Raw genomic sequence first — 23,219 nt, forward strand, 5'->3', positions numbered from 1 at the left:
TTTGCAGTCTGTAAAGTGCCTCTTTTGTCAGTAATTGTTCCCTTCTCCAAGTGTCTCAGCTACATTCTTTGACCCCATGAGCCTTGCGATCAAAACTTATTTTCCACCAATCTTTCCATTCAGTTCCCCTTGCATTTTCCACATGCTTTTCCCCCACTATAAAAAGTTCGGCTCCCAACTTTATTTTGTCATCATCTCTATGGGATCTATCCAGCCTCATATAACCAACATGCTTAAGTCTAATTAATGCATGAAGGGGTTAAGACCATAGAGTAAGCAGTCCTGTTAGGCTTAGCTAGTTCATGCCCAAACTCTTTGTTCTCTCTTTTTCCATTATGTGACCCCAACCAGCAAGGATGTCTAAGCTGGATGCTCCAAACTTTGACCATGTGGCTTTAACAAGCCATCTTTGTGTTTCTATACAAATAATTTAGTTGAAACTAAGTTGTACTGATTGCCTTTTTTTGCTGATGTACAAACAAGCACATGAATCTAACCTTTGAAGAGTTTGTAAGTAACTCATTTTTAATTTAATTTTAATTTACCAAACATATGGTCTCTTTCTATGCTAAGTGGGTGAGCTTTGGAAATGACTTAGAAGGGGATATTGTCAAAGGGTCTATATTTCCACACTTTACTTTGCTACATATTTTGTGATTTTAAATCTCTGCTGGGGATCTCTCACCAAAGAGTACTTGCCCTGAACCTGGAATCTAGACATCCAGGAATTCTCCTTATATTTTTACCCAAATTACCAAAAGCCAAGAATCTCCATACTTTTAAAGTTACTGATGATTATACTAAATGCACTGAAACAGTGTATCAATGTAAACACATCTTATTTTCTATGTGTAGCATCTACAGTGGTAGACTGGTATATATAGGAGGCCTACACCAAACCTTTTGCTGGGACCACTCATTTGACCAGTTTAGAAGAATCTGGGCCCACCCACTCATTAGACAAGGTGAGCCCCTCGCCTCAGACAGCAGACTGGGAGTGGTGGTATATCAGAGCTCCCAGTCTGCCTGGTGTTGCATCTGCCTGACTGCACACCAAACTGTGAGTTGCCACCATTTGCTTGCTGCTGTTGGCCATGCTCCAAAATGGATGAGTGCACACCCATTTGGGCCATTGTCCGGAGTACCACCACTTCTCCTTTGCAGCAGCAGCAAAGAGATGGTGCTCCTAAAGCGTTCTCTGGAACGTTGCTCTTACACCTTGATCTGAGGAAGGGTCTTTCTCTAGAGCAAGGCATTCTGGACAAGGTGCCCCCAAGAGTACATGTTTAAAGTTTTGTAGTTTTGCCACCCCTGCAAAGAGGTTGTGGCAAAGGTATTCTCCAGTGTCACCACATATGCAATGCCTCTCCTCAGAGTGTGGTGCAAAACAGGCCAGAATGGTTTACGACTTCAGCTGCCAGTGTTAATACTGCCTCAAAAATAAAATACACTAAAATCTCAACAGAGGAGGTCAGTGGAGGAGAGTGACAAGGTAGAAGAAGGCAGCAACGCCATTTACCTCAGGAGACGCATGCTTTTGCACTATCCTTAACCAGAATGCTGTTGGAAACTGAATAACTTGCCCTTTAATTTATAATAGAACAGCTTCTTTTCTCATTTTTGCCTCTGTTCTTTTACCACCATCAAATTTTAAAATCTAAGTTCCTTGAGGAAGGGACCTTGTTTGAGTTATCCTTTAAGCTGGGACATGCATGCCATGTGCATTGTCAGTGCAGTATATATAAATTAATAACCACCAACCATAAATTATTATTGTAAGGCACCAAGCACTCCAGCAAGGGACTCTAGCAGCAAGACCAGGTATGTTACTGGCTGCGTCACCATGGCAACTTGCAGAATCCGAGAGCTTCCGGCCTGGTCTGTATAATGCTCACTCCACTGCAGGTAGTTAGAGGGTGGAATTGCAGCTCCCAACTCTGGTCAGGTGATACAAGGGACCAATAGGATTCCACCTAGCCCTATAAAGCTCTCAACTCTGGTCTGGCTCCTCACACTGAGCCATGTCATCAGGCATAAAGTAAGCTGCACTTAGGACTATCTGCTGTTTTTGCCAGCTTCGTTGCCACATCATTGGAACAGGAGGCACTGGGTAGTTTTCCAGTGGCATTGTGGTAGAAACAGATAATTTACTGTTACAGTGGTACCTCAGATTAAGTACTTAATTCATTCCGGAGGTCCGTACTTAACCTGAAACTGTTCTTAACCTGAAGCACCACTTTAGCTAATGGGGCCTCCTGCTGCTGCCGTGCCACCGGAGCACGATTTCTGTTCTCATCCTGAAGCAAAGTTCTTAACCTGAAGCACTATTTCTGGGTTAGCGGAGTCTGTAACCTGAAGTGTATGTAACCTGAGGTACCACTGTACTTTAAAATATTCACATGTTGCCCTTCAGTTTACAAAACTCAGTTTATCAAAATTGCAACCTTCAGTTTACAAAACATTTCTCATACAAATGATAAGAAAAATCAAATATGATAAAATCAATGGGACAATTGAGCACCCAAACTAGCGCGGGGGGGGGGGTCAATTAAAAGCAGCTTCGATGAAATGCTTGAACATTGGGGCAAATGAAAAAGTCTGGAAACTTCTGGTGGAAGTTAAGCCTTCCTGGTGAGAGCATTCCATGTTTGAGAAGCTGGGACCACAGCTCAGTGGCAGAGCATGTATTACTGTGCATGTGGGGATGGGAAAGAAATTCAACTCAAATGACATTCAATTCGTTTACATTTGCACTCCTTGAGACAAGCTGGATTTTGCAATACAGTTCTCCAATCAACCAACACTGACAAAAATGCATTTACAGTGGTGCCTCGCAAGACGAAAAGAATCCGTTCTGTGATTCTCTTTGTCTAGCGAAGCAAGCCCATTGACAGATTAGCGGATTAGCACTATTAGCGCTATTAGCAGCTTTTAGCGGCTTATCTGCTGATCGGATCAGCTGATAAGCGGCTTAGCGGCTTAGAAAAAAGGGGGGAAGGGGAAAAAAACAGCAGGAACTCGCAAGACATTGTCATCTTGTGAAGCAAGCCCATAGGAAATTCGTTTTGTGAAGCACCTCCAAAACGGAAAACCCTTTCGTCTAGCAGGTTTTCCGTCTTGCGAGGCATTCGTCTTGCGGGGCACCACTGTATAGGGGGAAATGAATATAATGCATTCTATTAGGAGAAATTGCTTCCAAAAATGTGTACATTTCTCAAAACAACAAAATGTTTTTATTGGGAGAAATTTGCACTAAAACGCTGGAGAGTTTTCATGTGGATTCTTTTCTTTCTTCTTAATGCAAATTACTGCAGAGACCTGGAAAACTTAGTTTAAGGTGGGGGGAAAACAGAAACTGAAAGAACCAGTTCTGACTGATCCTTCCATCCCTGTTTGCATGTCTCAGGTTATGGGCTTAGCATCTTCAGTTTAATGATAGCAGTTGATGTAAAAAAAAACAACCTCTACCTGAGACCCTCATGAGTTGCTGCCAGAATAGACAATACCAGGCTAGTAGGCAGACCAATTGTCTGCCATAGCATAAGGGAACTCTCCCTGTCCCTAGACACATTTTCTGGCTACCACCTCAAAAAAAAGTTATGCTCTTCCAAGCCCAAATTTCCAGCATATTCACACTTCTGTCTCATTGACTTCTAAGCTGGTCATATACACAGAATGGAGGATCGCAGGATCCCCAAGGATGTTCTCCATGGGCAGCTGGCTTAAGGCACTAGGCCTGTTGGTAGACCAACTCTGCGTTACAAAGATGTCTGCAAACATGACACAAAGGCTGGGAACATTAACCCTGCTGTATGAGAATCCCTTGCAGACGATCTCAGCGCTTGGAGACAGTCAGTCAGGTTGTGTATCCACAGAAGTGACCAGAGGAGGAATGACTGCTGGGAGGAGCGCAGAGAAAAGGAATGTCATGGTGCACCTGTAGCAGCAAAACTGGACACCTTCATCTGCCCCTACCTGCAATAAAACATGTCTCCCCCATGTTGGTCTCTACAGCCACAGCAGGTACGGTAACAATGGCATTTTTTCAGCCGGGACTCTGTTCCGGCACCTCTCAGGTGAGTGTCATTGCCATGAGAAGAGAACAAGAGTTCTCTTCTCTTCTATTCATTCATTGTGAGTTCTGGCACCTATTTTTCTAGAAAAATAGCACTGGCTGCAACACTCCAACAGTTTAACCCTGAAGGCGTTTCCTTCCATTGTCTCCTGAGACAGATGGATGCCAACAACCTGCCTATCTTGAAGAAGTAGATTAGGGCCTCTGAGAATGACTGTGGAATCTGAACAGACTTCTATGGGAGAAGAAAGTCCTTTAGATGTCCAGGTTCCAAGCCATTAGGCCTTTAAAAGTAGGTACCAACACTTTGAGTTCTGCTTGGAAATGGGCCAGTATCCGTTGTAGTTACTTATGAACTGGCAAGGGGGCGAGTCCCACTTAGCCGCTGTATTTTGAGCTAACTGAAGTTTTTTTGATCTGGCAGTTACCTGACCATGAATGATCCCAGAAATATTTCTGGAAGAACAGTAATAAAAACCTGTCTTCAAATATGAGAGGTTTTAATCCCTTCTTCCAATTAAAAAGCCAAGTGGCTCAAATAGAAATCCTTCTCTTTAAATCTCCGAAAGCCAGTAAACACTCTCTTCTTCTATCTCCCCTCCTCCACCTCTCAAGGTCTTCAAAGGAAATGAACAGCATATAATCTTATCAGATCCCAGAGATGAAAAATCTTTGACATTTTCTTCCTTGGCTTCTGGCAAGGGCAAGATGAAGCAACAACAACAACAAAAAAGCGTAATAGTAGCAGTTCTGTGTATGCATCTGTAGTTTGCAAAAAGAAAGAAACTTCAGCGATATGCCAATAATTTGTGGTGTTCTGTGCCATTTATGAACTTTGTCTTTTCTGATAAAATCAGAAGATTACAACAAGAAAATGGAAAGATATTTCTTGGAGGAAGGGGAGAGAGAGGGAAAAAATTGAATCGATGGTTATTATCACATTACCAATATTACTGAGATCTTTGCGCTGATCTATTTTGATTTCAGAAACTCCAATAAGCTTTGGTTCTTTCCCTTAATGTTGTCTCCTGAACACCTCGGAGGCAGCAGAGAAAACAGGGGCCAGGAAGGGGGAGGCTGGGAGAGATTGTACAAATGGTGCAGAATATTAGATTAGCTTTTCCAACAGTAGCTGTTGAAGTTTCATGTGACACATTGCAGTAATATTTAGCACAGGAGGTGACAATTCAGCTCACCGAGGCCCTCTTTCCATTGCCTGCCTTCTGCCACGAACAGAGAAGACGAGTTTATTTTTTTTATCACTTGCAGCCTCTTCTCAAAGCACTCATCCCTCAGATATTTTTCCTGTTCTCTTCTCATAATTCACGATATTAGAATGAATTCAGGGATTGGACGTTGTTCATGGGATTTTTTCCATTATGCAGTAAAAGGGGGGGCAGACATGCCCCCTGCCATACAAATCCCACTGACAGCTGCCCATTCTTGAGCTACATAGCTCCTTTGAATATTTGCTGTATGAGCATTCAAAGGGTATGGCAGCAAGGAGCTCAGTGCACTAGCTGTGGGTGACTGGATGCCCTGCTTTTAGATGTTGAAATGGAAATCTCTCAACCCCCCCCCCCTTTTTAAAAGAAGAACAGAATTAGCACACAACTGGCAGCCTCACAAGTACTTCCCCCCCAAAAAAGTGTATGTCCACACTGTTTTTTTTTCAAATTAAAAATCCACCCAGAAATGGGATGTGCATAGTCCCATCCTCACAGAGAAATGGGATGGTCTGGACTTTTATAGGCCCACCCATCCCTAGAAATGGATGACAATAAGTTCATACTCATGATTCACCCAGAGCCATTGTTCATATAAGTTACCTTGCGGGTCAAGACCCCGTAGCCACCCCCTCGTTGGGAAATAACACACACAAGGACACGGATATTAGGTTTATGTTATTGGGCAAATTTGGCCACAACTTTATTGATTACAGAATGTGAGCGCCTCCGATTTAAACGGTCCGGGCCATGCCCCCCCTGGCCAGCGGATTGGCTGGCTGGGCTCTGACGTGGCCAGGATCCCCTGGGCAATGGGGGGACAAAGTCCCCTGCCCCCGGTGGAGAGTGGGTGGCCATGCAGTCCACCGCAACTCCTCCCCACTGGGAAGTGGAGCAGATTTCTCATTTTTAAAGAGATCTATGAGGGAAAATGGGGACGTGGGTGGCGCTGTGGGTTAAACCACAGAGCCTAGGATTTGCCGATCAGAAGGCTGGTGGTTCGAATCCCCGCGACGGGGTGAGCTCCCGTTGCTTGGTCCCAGCTCCTGCCAACCTAGCAGTTCGAAAGCATGTCAAAGTGCAAGTAGATAAATAGGTACCCCTCAGGCGGGAAGGTAAACGGTGTTTCCATGTGCTGCTCTGGTTCGTCAGAAGCGTCTTAGTCAGGCTGGCCACATGACCCGGAAGCTGTAAGCCGGCTCCCTCAGCCAATAAAGCGAGATGAGCACCGCAACCCAGAGTCAGCCACGACTGGACCTAATGGTCAGGGGTCCCTTTACCCCTTTACCTTTATGAGGGAAAAACTCAAATCATGAAGCTACAATTCCAAACAGCATAATTATGACTATGCAAATTGGATATGCTAAATTAGCTTGCCTTGTTTGTACGATTTGCAACAGGTGCCTCCAAATCCAGTATCACATGTTGTTAAGGACAGCGCCTTAGAAAGCTTTGGTTCATCTTACCAATTCCTACCCTATTTCAGATAACATTCTTATACTAACCATGCTACCCTAGTGGGCCTCCCCCCCCCCATTTATGGTCCCAATTTGTTTAGCATTATCACCTCTGTTCTTCCTACTCTCTTTGCTAATATGGAACAAAAGACCAAGGGAAGGCACTTAATATATGCAACACAAAAAAACAACAACGCACCAATGTCAGGATTACTATTGAGAAAACAAGCTGAAAATGTCTAGCAAATGCTTGATGCATAAGCATCAGGCAGTAGAAAGCAGGGGTGTGAAAAACATGAACCAGAGAGATCTGGAGCTTGCTCAAAGTGCAGAGGCTGTCCTCCAAAGTGGCCCAAACTAAACTGGTCTTTCCCAATTTTGGGGGGCCAGTTTGGAGATTGGGAGGGGCATGGAGATAGCATGTCTTCAAAAACATATACATTCCCAGCTCTTCATGTAAAGGAAAAAAGTCAGACAGCAGAAAGGAGGAAGATGAGGTGGATGTAGTTTATGACTGATTCTTTTAACTTCCAACCAGGTAATCATTCTATTTCAAGCTCTTTCTTTTTGACTTCCAGTCAAAGAGCTTTTAGAAAGGATGCAGAAGGAGCTTATTAGTTGCTGTCACTTGAGCAGAATGCAGTACTGCAGCTTGCTTACCTAGGGACGAAAATACAGCTAGAAACAGTCAGCATCTGAAATGGACCAAAATGCTGACTGTTTCTTGTTTAACTTACCTGGGGGGCATCTCTACACTGAAAATCATTTTCATACAAATCCTCTCCCTCCTCCTCAAAAAAAATTATAATGAAGAGGAAGTTAAACCACTTCTCCAAATTTTAAAGCTCCCCTTGTACACATCCCCACACCCCACTGTTTGGAACCTGACAGACTTCAATCCTTCAGTTACAGATAGGTAGCCGTGTTGGTCTGCCATAGTCAAAATAAAAAAAATTCCTTCCTGTAGCACCTTAAAGACCAACTAAGTTAGTTCTAGGTATGAGCTTTCGTGTGCATGCACACTTCTTCAGATACCAAGAAGTGTGAAGAAGAAGTGTGCATGCACACGAAAGCTCATACCTAGAACTAACTTAGTTGGTCTTTAAGGTGCTACAGGAAGGAATTTTTTTATTCAATCCTTCAGAAAGGCAGCTATGCATGAAATTCCATCCAATTCTATTACCTCCCCCAAAAAGTTGAAATCAATTCATTTTTTAAAAAGCCCTCACTATTTCAAGGTTGCTCACATTCATAGGAGCCACTCCTAGGGCCCAAGAGGTCTTTGCCCCCCCCCATAAAATATTTGAAGGGGCCATCCCCCAAAGTTGATGGGCATTGCCATTCAAATGGTGTCCATTCACCACATCATGTGATCAATTATGTGGGACAGGGCTTACTTGGGCCCCCCCTCAATATTTTATTCAAGTTGGCACCCCTGGTCACATTAAAACGCCTGCACCTATTTGCCTGAAATTCAGCAGGGATCATGCTAAGGGGTGATATGATAGCCATGTTCAAATATATAAAAGGATGTCACATAGAGGAGGGAGAAAGGTTGTTTTCTGCTGCTCCGGAGAAGCGGACACGGAGTAATGGATCCAAACTACAAGAAAGAAGATTCCACCTAAACATTAGGAAGAACTTCCTGACAGTAAGAGCTGTTCGACAGTGGAATTTGCTGCCAAGGAGTGTGGTGAAGTCTCCTACTTTGGAGGTCTTTAAGCAGAGGCTTGACAACCATATGTCAGGAGTGCTCTGATGGTGTTTCCTGCTTGGCAGGGGGTTGGACTCGATGGCCCTTGTGGTCTCTTCCAACTCTATGATTCTATGATTCTATGCATCGTACAAGATTGACAAGGAAGAAGAAACAGAAAATCTTGCTTCCACCCTTTAATTTGCTAATAGGAAAAGTAGGGACATGATTCTTCATTGGCTTCTTTTGTTTTCCATCACGCCAAAGTCCTTTGTTTTCCATGGACCAGAAAAAAGAGTCATAAGGAGGAGGCGTACATATTCATTGTAAAAGGAAAGTTATAGGCATAACAAATTTATTTCTATGTCCCTTCCTTTGATTATGTTTTCATTTGCTTTTCAATTCACACAGAAACTGTTAAAAAAAAATTAAGATTAGAAGTGAAAGGAAGTAAAAGTGTGTGATAAAGATTGAAATGAACGATTGGCTTTTTAAAAAATATGAAAGATGGTATTAATGTGATGGATTGCCCTCCATATTCGGGTTCAGCTGATGCTCTCCTCGATATTGGTTGTAGGGTTTGCCAAGTGTACAGTGTAAGTAGAAAAAAACCACACACACCCACACACACACTGGGGCATCTAGCTTAGAGGAGATTGGAGAAATGTGTCTTTCAGTGCACACTGCTGTTTTTCTTCCAAGTTAAGTTAAAATTTCCAGGTGACTCTAAAATAAACAAATGACAATCATGCTCTATCTTGAATCACCGGCACATTCGTAATGAAGGAGGGGGAAATGACTGATACTTCTTTGTAAATCAAAGCTCAGCTTCATTGCATTCTTTACCCTCAGGAGCTCATTAGTTGCTATGGAGAGACTCCACACAAATATTTTATATGCAGCAATCCAGGACTGTAGCTAACTGAAAACTCCAGGACAAATCAAACACTTCAGTGAGATTCAGAAGGAAACGCTAGATCGGTTTGAATGATAAGTTAATATCATGCATGGGCACAAGGTATCTTAAAGGAGGCCCTGGGGAAACCGGGCTTTTTTTTTGCAGGTGACATCTGTTGTTACCAGTTGGAAATATCATTTGCGTAAACAATGGGCATGTGAAAAGGCTGAAAATAGCATGTATCAATTTGGCTTGGATGACAGATTAATCCAACCAGAGGTGTCAAGCATAAGGCACAGGGGCCTCATATAGCCCTCAAAGGATGCTGCTCAGTGCAGCCTCCAGCACCACCACTCCATGCCACACAAATATTTGAACCATCTTCAGGACTAGCAGGCTGATTTCATTTATTATCACAGCTTCTAGTCCACCTTTCCTCCAAGGAGCTCAAGATGGTGTAAATGTTTCTCACCCTGCCTTCCTCCTTCCTCCTAACCACAACCCTATGAGGTTGAGGGATGCCATTGGTAGTTGAAAAACTGATTCATCTATTATCTATCTATATCATCTATCTATCTATCATCTATCTATCTATCATCTATCTATCTATCTATCTATCATCTATCTATCTATCTATCTGTCTGTCTGTCTATCTATCTATCTATCTATCTATCTATCTATCTATCTATCCTCTATCATCTGCAGTGGTACCTCTGGTTGCAAACGGAATCTGTTCCAGAGCCCCATTCGCAACCTGAAGTGATTCGCTGCTTCTGCGCATGCGCATGCTGCCATTTTGCACATCTCCGCATGTGTGAGCAGCGAAACCCGGAAGCAACCCTTTCCAGTACTTCTGGGTTGCCGCGGGACGCAAACTGAAAAGATGTAACCTGAAGCAAACAAACTGTATCTATCTAGCTCTATCTATTGGAGGTTATCATGGGGGGCGGGGGCGTTCTACCTCCAAGGAGCTCCACTAGTGGTAGGGGGTACTTTGCTACATTCTCCGAAAGCCCAGAGGAGAGTATGTTACCGCTAGCAGTGTTCCTGCCAACTGTGTGGCCCTTAAATGGGAGACGATGGACCCAAAGCTGGCTCATTTCCCGGAGAAGAGGCTGATTTGGGCGCCTCTGCTATACCAGCATGGAGCTGGCACAGCAAAAATAACCACCCCTCCACCTTCTACCTGAGCTGGCATGAGCAGCAGGCTTTTGGAGGTGGCTGCTCCATCCCACCCTGCAGCTCTCAGCCATGGCTTTGGATTACAGCCTTAATAAGGAATTAGTATCCCTTTGTTGAGAAGAAGGTCAGCTGGAGAAATACAGGAGCTGATATACAATTGCCACGAGCAGGAATCCCCCTGTTGAAATCTCAATTTAGCTATGAGTTTATTCAGTGGCCTTTGGACTTCATCTGAAATATGGGGATAATAATATGATCTACCTTACAGACCTATTCTAAGGATTACGATATTGAAATAATGGGCAAAGCACTTTAGAAAAGTGCTATCCCAGTTATGGACTCTATGCTACACCGGTTACTATCCAAATTCACTGTGTATTTTGAGTGTTTACGAAATAGTTAGGGCAAAGTTCTATTCCACACCCACATTAAAAAATGTAACATGTAACATTAGAAAACACCCCTCCCGTTCTCCTTTCATATTTTGTTTGAAATAAGTTTACAGTGCCGGAAACCTTCATTCTATTCAATATTTGGGTTAACTTAAAAAAAAAAATCACTCTCACTGCTTTATCTTGACTGTAGGGTTGTCACAAGGAACCAAAACTGCATAAGCTCTATCTTCTATACATTTTGCTAAATTGTTCACTTCGCGTTCGGACATCTCTTAAGATACTGTAAGCAAAATTTTGCATGATGGTTCCTGAGATCCAGGAGCAGGTTTTCATCAATCAAATGCCAGTTTGAATTGAGAAAGTAGACTGAATCTTTTAGCCTTGGCCCGCTTTAACCAAGTTGTTCTGTAATGGCTATGGAGATCGAGGAGCAAGTTTCTATCTGTGCTTGTATTGGATACCTGTTTGAATGAAAACAGGGGACTGAACTTTCAAAACTCTGATTTTAACCACTGATTTTAAGCATTTATGTAGCTTGGGTTTCCCAGTTCCAATGTGGGGCCATACCACTAAGGTAACCTCAGCAGTAGGCCTCAATTGTTCTTGTTGTTGTTTAGTCATTTAGTCGTGTCTGACTCTTTGTGACCCCATGGACCAGAGCACGCCAGACACTCCTGTCTTCCACTGCCTCCCACAGTTTGGTCAAGTCATGTTAGTAGCTTTGAGAACACTGTCCCACCATCTCTGTCGTCCCCTTCTCCTTGTGCCCTCCATCTTTCCCAACATCAGTGTCTTTTCCAGGGAGTCTTCTCTTCTCATGAGGTGGCCAAAGTATTGAAGTCTCAGCTTCAGGATCTGTCCTTCCAGTGAGCACTCAGGGCTGATTTCCTTCAGAATGGATGTGTTTGATCTTCTTGCAGTCCATGGGACTCTTTCAAGAGTCTCCTCCAGCACCATAATTCAAAAGTATCAATTCTTCGGCGATCAGCCTTCTTTATGGTCCAGCTCTCACTTCCATACATCACTACTGGGAAAACCATGGCTTTAACTATACGGACCTTTGTCGGCAAGGTGGTCTCTGCTTTTTAAGATGCTGTCTAGGTTTGTCATCGCTTTTCTCCCAAGAAGCAGGCATCTTTTGATTTTGTGACTGCTGTCACCATCTGCAGTGATCATGGAGCCCAAGAAAGTAAAACCTCTCACTGCCTCCATTTCTTCCTCTTCTATTTGCCAGGAGGTCATGGGACCACTGGCCTTCTTCATGGATCACTACCTTGCTGTGGCGAAGGGGCTTGAATAACTCAGAGAAGCTATGAGCTATGCCATGCAGGGCCACCCAAGATGGACAGGTCATAGTGGAGAGTTTTGACTAAATGTGATCCACCTGGAGCAGGAATCGGCAAGCCACTCCAGTATCCTTCCCAAGAGAACTCCATGGATAAAAACAACAGGCCTCAATATTTGAAGGCTATTAGGCAGGCTGCCTCAGGCAGCTGATTTTGGGTGTTGTGAAAGGGCAGCAAATTGTTAGCTAGAGCACAATGTTCCTGCTCTGCTTCAGGCAGCAAAATGTCTTGCACTAGTCTTGCTGGCCAGACAACCATGAAAGGTTATTGCTCGCCAGGCCATACATTTACAAAATGATATTCAATAAATCCTGTCTGTTTGCATTGATCCAATAAATTTTCCCGCCTCTGTTCACAAAGTTCTGTACTCTAGCGACATGAACTGTCAACAAATGTACACTCGAGGTCACATATGACTTTCCTAATTAACATTATTACTCCTTATAAAATGTGAATGTGCAGTGGGTCTGAACATGAGGAGCTGTATCATATTCTATATTTCACTCAAACTATTCCCCCCCAAACCCCCCACATTTAATTTAAAGTTTAGATTTCTCTTGAGGATGTTAATTTTATAAAGTAGAAAGCAATGCCAAAATATCCAGATGGACACCAGTGACACAATATATTCTAAGAATCCAACAATCTTAAAAAAAAAAAATCTAATATATTTTCATAAGGGTTAACTTAATTAATGCAAGACTGGGGAATTTTCCCCGAAGGCTGGCCAAAAATCATTTAGTTGTAAACATGTTGCCAGGCAATAAATTTAAATTATTTAACGCGGTGAAGATGAGACATATGGCCTGCGAGGCTCATTAGCTCATCAAATATGGCTCCTTACTCCTCTTCATACTGTGGATAGCAAAATTCAGTTCATATGCCGTTCAGAGGGTCACTTTAGGAATAGTCTGAGGATTCTATGTCTCCAAACAATCTAAGAAGCAAAAGTTCAGTGACTGTGCTATTCAAATATGTTTCTTTCTCCCCACTAAAACAAACATATACATTGCCTCAGACAGAATCTAGCTGGAAATGAAGCAAATTATATTTTATTATTATATGTATAGCTCATCTTTACTTGAACTTAAGAGTAGCTTCCTCAGCACACCTGTTATCAGCAGTTGGTTAAGCTGGGGAGCTGCTAAAGTTGTTGTATCAACAGGGGACCCACTGCTGATAAAGAGTGCCGCCATCTTTGTTAGGCCTTGTGCAAATATTCAGGCCCCCATAAGATCCACTGTTGTTCCGTTGTTCCAGTAACTACTAAGTGGGGAGCCAATAAGAGAAAGGGAGTAAGGACCATTGGCCAGCAGTCAACTGCCCTGCTTTATACCACAATGTAGAAGGTGGTGCACCAATAATATCTATGGGGTTGCCCTGCCATGTGGACATGATTGATGGGCTGCAACTATGAGATCTCAAAAGCAACTGGTGCTGGATAATTTTTTTATCTCCATAGCATTGAATGTGCTGTGATCTACATCACTCTTCAAAATGCAGAAATAAAGATGAGAAGAAGCAAAGCAAAACATCCAGAGTGGGAAGAGAAGAGATCCATTATATGCGTGGGAAGAAATGTTATCAAAGGGAAAGTGAGGCCAAAGTTTTATCACATATGAATTAGTTTGTGAACAGACAGAGACAGCAAAAATCCAAACCCAACAAATCAAGTTTGGTCATTTTTCAGAACCTATCACCTTCTTGTAAAACCGTACTTGTATACTGTTAAAACACAACACATTCTCAGTTATGTGCTGCATGTATTTACTATATATTCTAAACCCATACTAAATTGCTATATTTACTACACTCACTGTACTTATTTATTTAACAAGTATTATTTACTATATGTGTTATTTACTACAACACACATTCTTAGTTATGTTTCAGAATCAACCACCTGGAGAAACAAACCACACTATCCAAAAGACCTACCAAACACATGTATAATTATATACAACAACTTTAATTATTTAATAATACAGAAACAATGATATATCCATGATGAGAAATCTTGTCCAGGCTAGGCTCTGAATAAGCTTGTCTAAAACAAGAAAATTTATTGCTTGGCTGAAATCAGGTCCAAAATAGCTCGATTTAAACCCATGCCACTCTGAGCTCTGGGTCTCAATGCAGTGGTTGCTTATGTTGTTGGTGGGGCCTGGAGGCTCACCTGCACTGCCTTTCCTGCTTTTTAACCAAATCATCATCATCTTCTTCTTCTTCTTCTTCTTCTTCTTCTTCTTCTTCTTCTTCTTCTTCTTCTTCTTCATACATTTTATCTATACCCCACCCTCCCTGGCTAAGACCGGGCTCAGGGCGGCTAACATCAGGTATAAAAACTGTCAGGGAACTGCCATCAGAGGCAAGAGGAGAGGTAAGACGCTCCAATGATGCAGGGGAGGGAACTAGCAAGGAGAGAGAGAGAGCTTCTGTTGAGGAAGGAAATCCAGGGGACACCAGGAAGAAAGGGGAGGCTGAGAGTACGACGGAGGGGAGGCTCCGAGACTCTTCCAGTGAAATCAGTGGAGAGAGCACAGGACCTCCGCTTGGCACGCCCATGCTGCGCAGAAGGCTTCCGTGCAGAGAATCTAGGAGGAGACTTGGCGTTAAAGAATTTCTGTGTTGGAGGAAGTTTAGGAGATGCCCACTCACGGATTCTGCCAGTGACTGAGACAGTCGTGTTGTAAGGGCTGTCAAACCGGGGAAAGGTTTAGCTATACGACCAGCTTGGAGCAGTTTGCAGTTTACGCACAAGCAACCCCAATTCCCATTACAAAAACAATTGATTAAAATACAACTTAAAAACAGAATTAAAATATAACTTAAAATGCAGCCTCATTTCAGTGGAAGCCCAGATCAAAAACTGTTTGGGGGAGAAAACGTCAAATCTTCACCAAGGCCAACTATCTAGACTGGTCCTATGTAGGCCAGAAGAAAGCCAGGGAAGTCCCCAAATAGGGGTTCCATCACAGAAGGAAAAAAGGAAAAGGAAAGAGGGGGAGGGAATCAAACTGGCTCCAAGCCAAAGGCCAGGCGGAACAACTCTGTCTTACAGGCCCTGTGGAAAGAAATCAGATCCTGCAGGGCCCTGGTCTCATGAGGCAGAGCGTTCCACCAGTCCGGAGCCAGTGTTGAGAAGGCCCTGGCTCTGGTTGAGGCTAATCTGACTTCCTTAGGGCCCGGGACCACTAGAGTGTTGCTAAATATGGACCTTAAGGTCTTCCGTGGGGCATACCAGGAGAGGCGGTCCCATAGGTACGAGGGTCCTTGGCCATGAAGGGCTTTGAAGGTCAAAACCAGTACCTTAAACCTGACCCTGTACGCCACCAGGAGCCAGTGCAGCTGGAAAAGCACTGGGTGAATGTGGTCCCACGGCGATGACCCCATAAGGAGCCTCGAAAGCAATGAGATGAGCAGTTGCTGTTGGAGATTTATTAGGCTGCAGCATTGTGGGAATAAAGCCCCCTAGAAAATGCAATTTCCTGGGTCGTCTGGCCTGGCTCCTTGAACAAAGTAACTTTCAACTTGAGGATCTGAAGAAGTGTGCATGCACACGAAAGCTCATACCAAGAACTAACTTAGTTGGTCTTTAAGGTGCTACTGGAAGGAATTTTTTTATTTTGACTATGGCAGACCAACACGGCTACCTATCTGTAATTTCAACTTGAGGGAAGACTAAGTGACTCGGAAACTATCAGTGTCTGCTTTGCCTCTATAGCCTGACATTTTGAGGCATCTGATCAAGGCCTGTATTTTAAAATGAGCTTAAAAATATATTTGCAAATGTTTGTATGTCTCATGCCAAGCATAAAGCAGCTGGCTAAGTACTTTGGCTGTTGTTTATCCTCCTGAACAGCCCCCCCCCCGATTTATAGCAGTAACAGGAGACACGTTTCTCAAAGTTGTAAAAGGGAAGTACAGGCTGGGAGCAAAGGTTACATTGACCCTACATATTACAGAATATAATCAAGCTGCAAAAACACTAATTAAGAGTTGGTAAATAGTAAGATTTATTGTTTAACAGAAAATAATACCATGTGCCTCCCATTAGCCTCGAGCCATATTTTCCTAAGGTTAAAGGGCAAGAGCTAATGGGGAAAGCAGCTGGCTGGGAAAGGAGGGTGTAAATTGAAGAGGCTGCTTTTGAAGCTGTTTTGACTGAGTTCCTTTTCTTCTAAAAAGCTATCTATGTTAATGTATGAAATTTGTTGGCTTAATGTAATTATGCAAAGGATTTAGAAAGTAAGAAATGTTAGATTCTTATTTCATTGATGGTGTGTGAGAATGTGAACCCAAGATCTCTGTTTAGACAAAATATGAGCCATCTGTTTTAGCCATTTGTTTTGGCATGGAGGGGCAACAGGGCAAAAGGTGATCTGGTAATTAAGGTGCCTTGTCGAGGCAAATGTAAGATATATGGCTACTTGTCTGCCATTTATGGATAGAAGGAAATATAGCTCTTTGTCTCCCATAAAAGGTAATAGGAAATGGGTGTATCTTTTATGATTGGTTCTAGCAAACAGCCAATAAGAATTTCAACCAGGCTGATTGGACAGAGGCAGCCAAAGGAGGAGCAAGGGGGCTGGGCTGAGGAAATATAAGTGCTGGCCATCAGGGCTGGAGTGGGCAGAGCTTTGGTAACCATATACCACTGTGTCTCTCATTTATTTGTCTGACAAATAAATTATTATTTTAATTTATCTATTGCTGCGTTGAATATTTCATTCCAGCTAAGTGTTAACCACAAGCAGGGTGCTACAATTTGATGATAAATTATTATCCATAAATCCAGCACCATAGGATAAATACAAAGAGAATGCAGTCTAACAAAGGCCTTCAGGACTTGAATGATCCACTAGTCAAAACTCACCTAATTTTTGTAATCCGTAGCTGGCTGCGAAAACAGGATATTTATTCAGCCATCCACGATCTGCCATACGTGACTAAAAATATCACAAGCTGGGCAGTGTGACTATATTGGTTTGCAAATTGCCATCTCCAGGTTTAAGCCAAACCCATGCTGGCAATCTGGACTTCATATTATTTCATTTTCAGTAACAAGGGTAGATGTTGTCTCTCTTTATGACGACAGCTGGCATTTACATCACGCCTACATGCTTTTAAATTTGGTACCTCATTAAGCCAATTTTTTTTTTTGGGGGGGGGGATTTCACACCTCTCTAACTGCCCTTGAATCTGCTAACTTGAAAATAGCTTGATCAAGCAATCCCTTCAAAGATCACCCAGCTCTTAAAATTTAGAGCTGAAGTGACAAAAAGAAAGTTAAAGCAAAACATACAAAGCAAAACATTCCAGACCTGGAAATGATATAAATCCATTTGAAAAGTATGTGGCGTGTGCGCACGTGCACACACACACTCTTTGGTCTTAATGGAGTAACCATTGGTATATAAGTTTATTTTGTACACGTCTCATAAATATGCATTTAAGGAAGAATTTTTCTTCTTCTGTGGAAGTCAAGTTTTCCCACCCTAACAGCTAGAAAACCCCCCAGAAAAAATAGACAAGGAACCTGAATTGTGCAAGAAATATGTTCTAGTTTGTGTTTTAAGATTGAGCAATGGCAACATCCTTTGCATTTGAACTACACTGTGGGCTCAGACGACCATTACTTGTTGATGACTTTCAACTGAGCTCCATGTCCTCTCTGTGAATTAGCTGCTCCTAACTCTGGCTGCCAATAATGCTTCAAGCTAGTCAGACTAGCCTCTTACCTAAGAAACAGTGTAGTTCTCTGCTGCTGGCTTTTGAGTCCCACAATCTTGCCTCCTTGCTGCCCTCCCTCCCTCCCTTCTCTTGCGTTCAAATGCTTAATAATAGATTTTCTGTTATATATGGATTTGTGCATGACGGAAAAAATGACATGATTTTATAATGTTTTAAAAATCTTGAACTTTTTTTTAAAATTCTCCGGAAGTTTTGTAGGGGTTTGCATTTTTGTATTATTCTGAATTTTGTATAGATTACTTTATTCATTAGAAATATATTTTAAATGAACTAACAGGGCAGCCCTAGGGATGTCTCCTCAGAATGGTTCAGTGCTACTTCTTCCCAGGATGGCAGCCTAAAGTTTATTTTTATGTTTTGTTTTACATATTGAAATGCTGTTTAATTACACAACAGCTTCCCTATGTCAAAATGGTTGGTTGTAAGTTCATCTTGGCAAGAAAAAGCAACCAATAAATGTAATTCAGGATGATAATCATAATAATAAATGGCATGGTAAAGTTACAGTCGTAAAATTACAGGGGGAGAATTTAGTTTTGTTGTGTGTAAGCAGATTAGAACCAATAAGAACATCTGGAATTTTGAGAACCTACTAGGATTGTTTATTTGTGCCATTCTGCATGTTTTGTGTTTACATCTAAAAATGTAAAGCGTGACTGTGACAAACGTGTTTGCAAAACTGTGCATTTCACAGATACACTCTAATAACAATGATGATGATGATAATTATTATTTAATTTGTATGCCGCCTATCTGACTGGGTTGCCCCAGCCACTCTGGAAGGCTCCCAACCACCACCACCAATTATTAAATCTGTATACCGCCCTTCATTCATATATCTTAGGGTGGTTCACAGCAATATAACAAGCAAACAAAAAAAACCCAAACACATTATAAGAACAAGGACATGAACAAACCAAACCAATAACCCCGATACTCTGGTCAGGGAGCTGTGATTGTCCTGCAACTTTTTGCTGGCTGCACATTTAGTGACAAATGTCTCTGTTTACTATGTGAAATGCTCCTTGGTTGCTCTCTTGTCAAGGATGAAACAGTGTTGTTGTTGTTTTTATACAGGGTCTGTTTCAGAGAAGCTGTTCAGCAAATTACCTCCATTGTATCAGGGCTTTGTAATGTCCCAGTCTCCAGAACTGATTTCCTGAGTCTTGACTCTGAGGTTGAACCTGTGACGTGTCTGGAGCCTTTGAATACTCTGGAAGCTTGGCAGGTAACACCACACTATAGCCTGCTATGAAGCAACATTCTTTATACAGAAACTTGTCATATGCAATAATTTTACTTCAAAAGCCGCAGTAATAGTTTTATATTTGCAGGCACCTAGGATCTCACTTTTGTGCACAATCTAGTTAGACAGAATTAATGACTCAAACTCTTGTAAAGCCAGACAGCTCCCCCCACCCCACCTCTATTTCTCATCTGAGGCTGTCAAACTTGGCTTTGGAAATGGATGGCCCTCAAGCACCATTTCCTTCAAGCGCCTTGTCCTGCTCTTTCTTAATGCCACTGTTTATAGGAGCTCATAACAGTGTGTCTAGCATACAACCTTCTTTATCAGGCTAGCATTCCCATTTAATGAGTACACATGGCCGTTCCAGCTTCTACATTAATCCATTGGATCAGGAGGTGTTGTAACGACGTATCCAGGCTTTGAGTATCGGAAACTGGAATATGCTGTGTGGGTAAGGCCAGGTTGCAACTGGAGAGTCCAAATTGAGAGGTATGAAGAGTTTTACCCTTTCTGCAAACAAAAAATGCCCACCCCCAGCTGCTATTTGCATCCAGAGAGAAATTCCCGCATGCAAAGCTCACTGGGACTTCTTCTCTTCACAAATGGAGAAAGAGAGATGGACAAAAGTCCAACTGAAACACAGCAGGTTAAAGCAGTGCTGGTTCAAGCACTGAATTTTAAAATACATGAGGAACCACCAGGATGCAATGCAGCAACTGAAAAGTTGTGTGATACAGTGGTTACCGTGTTAGACTTGTGCTGAGGTCGAATGCATGGGCATTCATTGAGCTCATGAGTGACCTTGAGCCAGTCAATCCGCTGTTTCTCAGGGCCAGATTAGACATGCTGTTAATTGCAGGAATTGAATTAATGTGCACATTGTTCTGGTCATTTAAATGCAAGCCACGGGAGAACCTGAGTGGCACTAGGAAGGGAGAAATTAATCCTTCCCTTCCCTTCTGGGGTCTTGATGAAGTTCAGCCACCACAAGCTGCTATTTGCTTCCGGAAGGGAACTCACACTAGCGCAGTGGCGTAGCATGGGTTGTCAGCACCTGGGGCAAGGCAAGTAATTTGCGCCCCCTAACCCGTGGATTTTAGCAGGGGGAAGAGAGCTGCAAGTGCGAGCACACACCCCCCCCCCAGATGTTGCGCCCGGTGTGGCCGGCCCCCCTGCACTCCCCACGCTACGCCACTGCACTAGCGCCAGGAAGGTGGGAAAGTGAGAAATTGAAAACATCAGATTCATCCATCCTTGCCCTCAGCCTAACCTGCTGTGAGTGGAGGTGATGTGATACTGTGTCCTGCATACTGCTCTGAGCACCTTTGGTTAGGGAGAAGACATAATGAATTGAAAAAAGTGTTGAAAAGCACATTTATTAAAAAACCAGAAGCCTTTTTACTTGGTATAGTGGGGGGTGAAATCCCCAAAAAGGATGTTACTTTTTTTCTGTATGCCACAACAGCTGCGAGAATATGGTTAGCGAAGAATTGGAAGAAACAAGATATACCAACTATCGAAGAATGGCAGATGAAGATGATGGACTATATGGAACTTGCCGAACTGACCGGGAGACTCCGAGACCAGAGAGAAGAGATGGAGGAAGAAGACTGGAAGACATTTAAGGAATATTTGAAAAAAAATGTTAATATTTAAACCTTAGAATAGCTTTGGATATAGCTGTAGGGTTAGTAGTAGAAGATAGGATATTTTAAAATAGAATTATTTGTAAATGATAAAATGTGAAGTTATTTTAAGTGTGATTAAAAAAAAGAGATGGTTAGAAATGATGATATATGCAAACTGCTAAAGATGAAGTAAAATAAAAATCAGATAGGTGGGAATTGGGGAAGCCCAAGTCTTTTCTTAACAATGTTTAGAAAAATAAGGATAAGACAAGAATTTGTTCGTATTGTTTGTCTTTTTTGTTTGTGTTTTTTATTTGTGTTATAAAATGAATTTAAAAAATGGGGGGGGGGGAGGAGAAGACATAAATGCAGGTAGAAATAATAATAATAATAATCTCTAGTCAGCATGGGCCCTGGAAAGAAGCAGGGTGGATCTCCCAAGTGGAAGGGAAGGGGCTCGGTTTGTTGTGCTTAGCAATTGCTTGCTAAGAGGAAAGGGGTTGTATATCACTGACAGGAGCAATTCCTGCTGTCCTTCCAGAGAGGAGCTGAATTGTGATTTTAGCAAGCCTGTTTCCTGAAGAAATCTATTTGTAACCTTCCTATGGATCTTAGTGGCATGTGAAATTTGCTTTCCCTGTCTTCGTTGCAAAGGTTCTGCTAACATCTAGAGACTCTGGATAACCCTTCAACAAACAGCACAGTGCTTCATTTTGTTTTTAAACATCCCTCTAATTAAACTGGCTTTTACATTCAACTTTGGAGGGTTTGTTACAATCAAGGTCATAGTGATCATGTAACAATTATGTTAAAATTAGAAGCAGATTCTGCAGCCTATATTCCTTAATTGGTAAGGGAGTGCAGTGCCCAAATTTTAATATTTATAGTCTCTTTCATATTCACACCTTGCATTCACTTGACATTTTTAAAAATTGTTTTCATTTGCTACTCTTTGTCTGTTGTATTTTTTTACTTTTTTACCATGCAATCAATAGTCATACAGAAAACCTGAAAGATGTATTGGGGAAATATGCTTAGATGCAGCGGAGAGTTACCGAGGTGAGAATAATTGAGGTTTAATTTAATTTAAATCTAGGTATTTTAAAGTACTATTTAGGACAATATATAACAAGGGCTGGCCAGATTTCACATGGTTTGGAAGGCGGGAGTAAACCCTGCATGGTAATTTGCTTATCAAAGTATACCCGTATATCAATATATAACCAATATTATTTTTCTCTGTTTAATGGACATGAACAACAGGCTTATTCTGCTCCTGCACAAGAGCCATAAAATTATACGTTCTCAGCTAGAAACAGAATTTTGGAATCCTGGAGTCCCTGAAAGGAAGCCATCACACAGCTTAAAGCAGATTATGGTAAACCAGCCCAGCTGCTTTAGTCATGAGTATCACATTTGTTTACACTCCCAGGTTCAATGAAAAGGAAAATAATGCATTTGGTGGGAGAGGACTTGTAGCTCCTGCAACATTAGACATGTTCAGAATAAATTTCATTTGACACAGCTACCTTGCGTTGGCACAGCCCAGTGTGAAATCTGTCCATCATATTAATAATCAAAGGAAATGCAGATACGTTCAAAGCAAATCAGGTCTGCAAGTTACTTGAAGCAACAAAGCTTCCAGAAGCCAACCAGATGCTGCAGGATGAATTATTCAGAAAAAAAATGGGCTTTGACTTAATTCTGTGAAATTAGTTTTTGGATTTCTGCATGAAGCCAAGGCACCGAGTCTGCAATGAGGAAACAAGAAAAATAAATCAATGCTCCTGTCCTCATCTCCCTCCAATGTGTGGCCTTTCCAGGAAAGGTCAGGTTGTCAGTGGCATAGCGTGGGGGGTGCAGGGGGGGGCGGCCGCACCGGGCGCAACATCTGGGGGGGGGCGCTCGCACTCGTAGCTCTCTGCCCCTACCTGGCTCACTCACTCTCTCCACGGGTTAGGGGGCGCAAATTACTTGCCTTGCCCCGGGTGCTGACAACCCACGCTATGCCACTGCAGGTTGTGCTGCATTTATGGAGTTAGGTGTTATTTCAAATCTTTAGGTGCCCTTATGATACAGTATGATAAATATATACAGCTGTGCTACTGTAGCAAAATGTTATAATAAAACAGCACACCAAAAAATAAAGAAAGCTTTCATACTGTCAGAACACAACAGTTTCAGTTCAGAGGTTACATTTTACATTGGACCCATACTGAGCATTTTAGGTTCATTCGCAGTGGGCTGAAGCTACAATCAGTGGGTTATCTGCACCAGTCCTTTTAAAAAAAATTCTCTGAGTGTACCTATGAATAC

Source organism: Podarcis vaucheri (genome assembly GCF_965113315.1).
Source record: "Podarcis vaucheri genome assembly, chromosome: 4".
NCBI classification, from domain to species: domain Eukaryota; kingdom Metazoa; phylum Chordata; class Lepidosauria; order Squamata; family Lacertidae; genus Podarcis; species Podarcis vaucheri.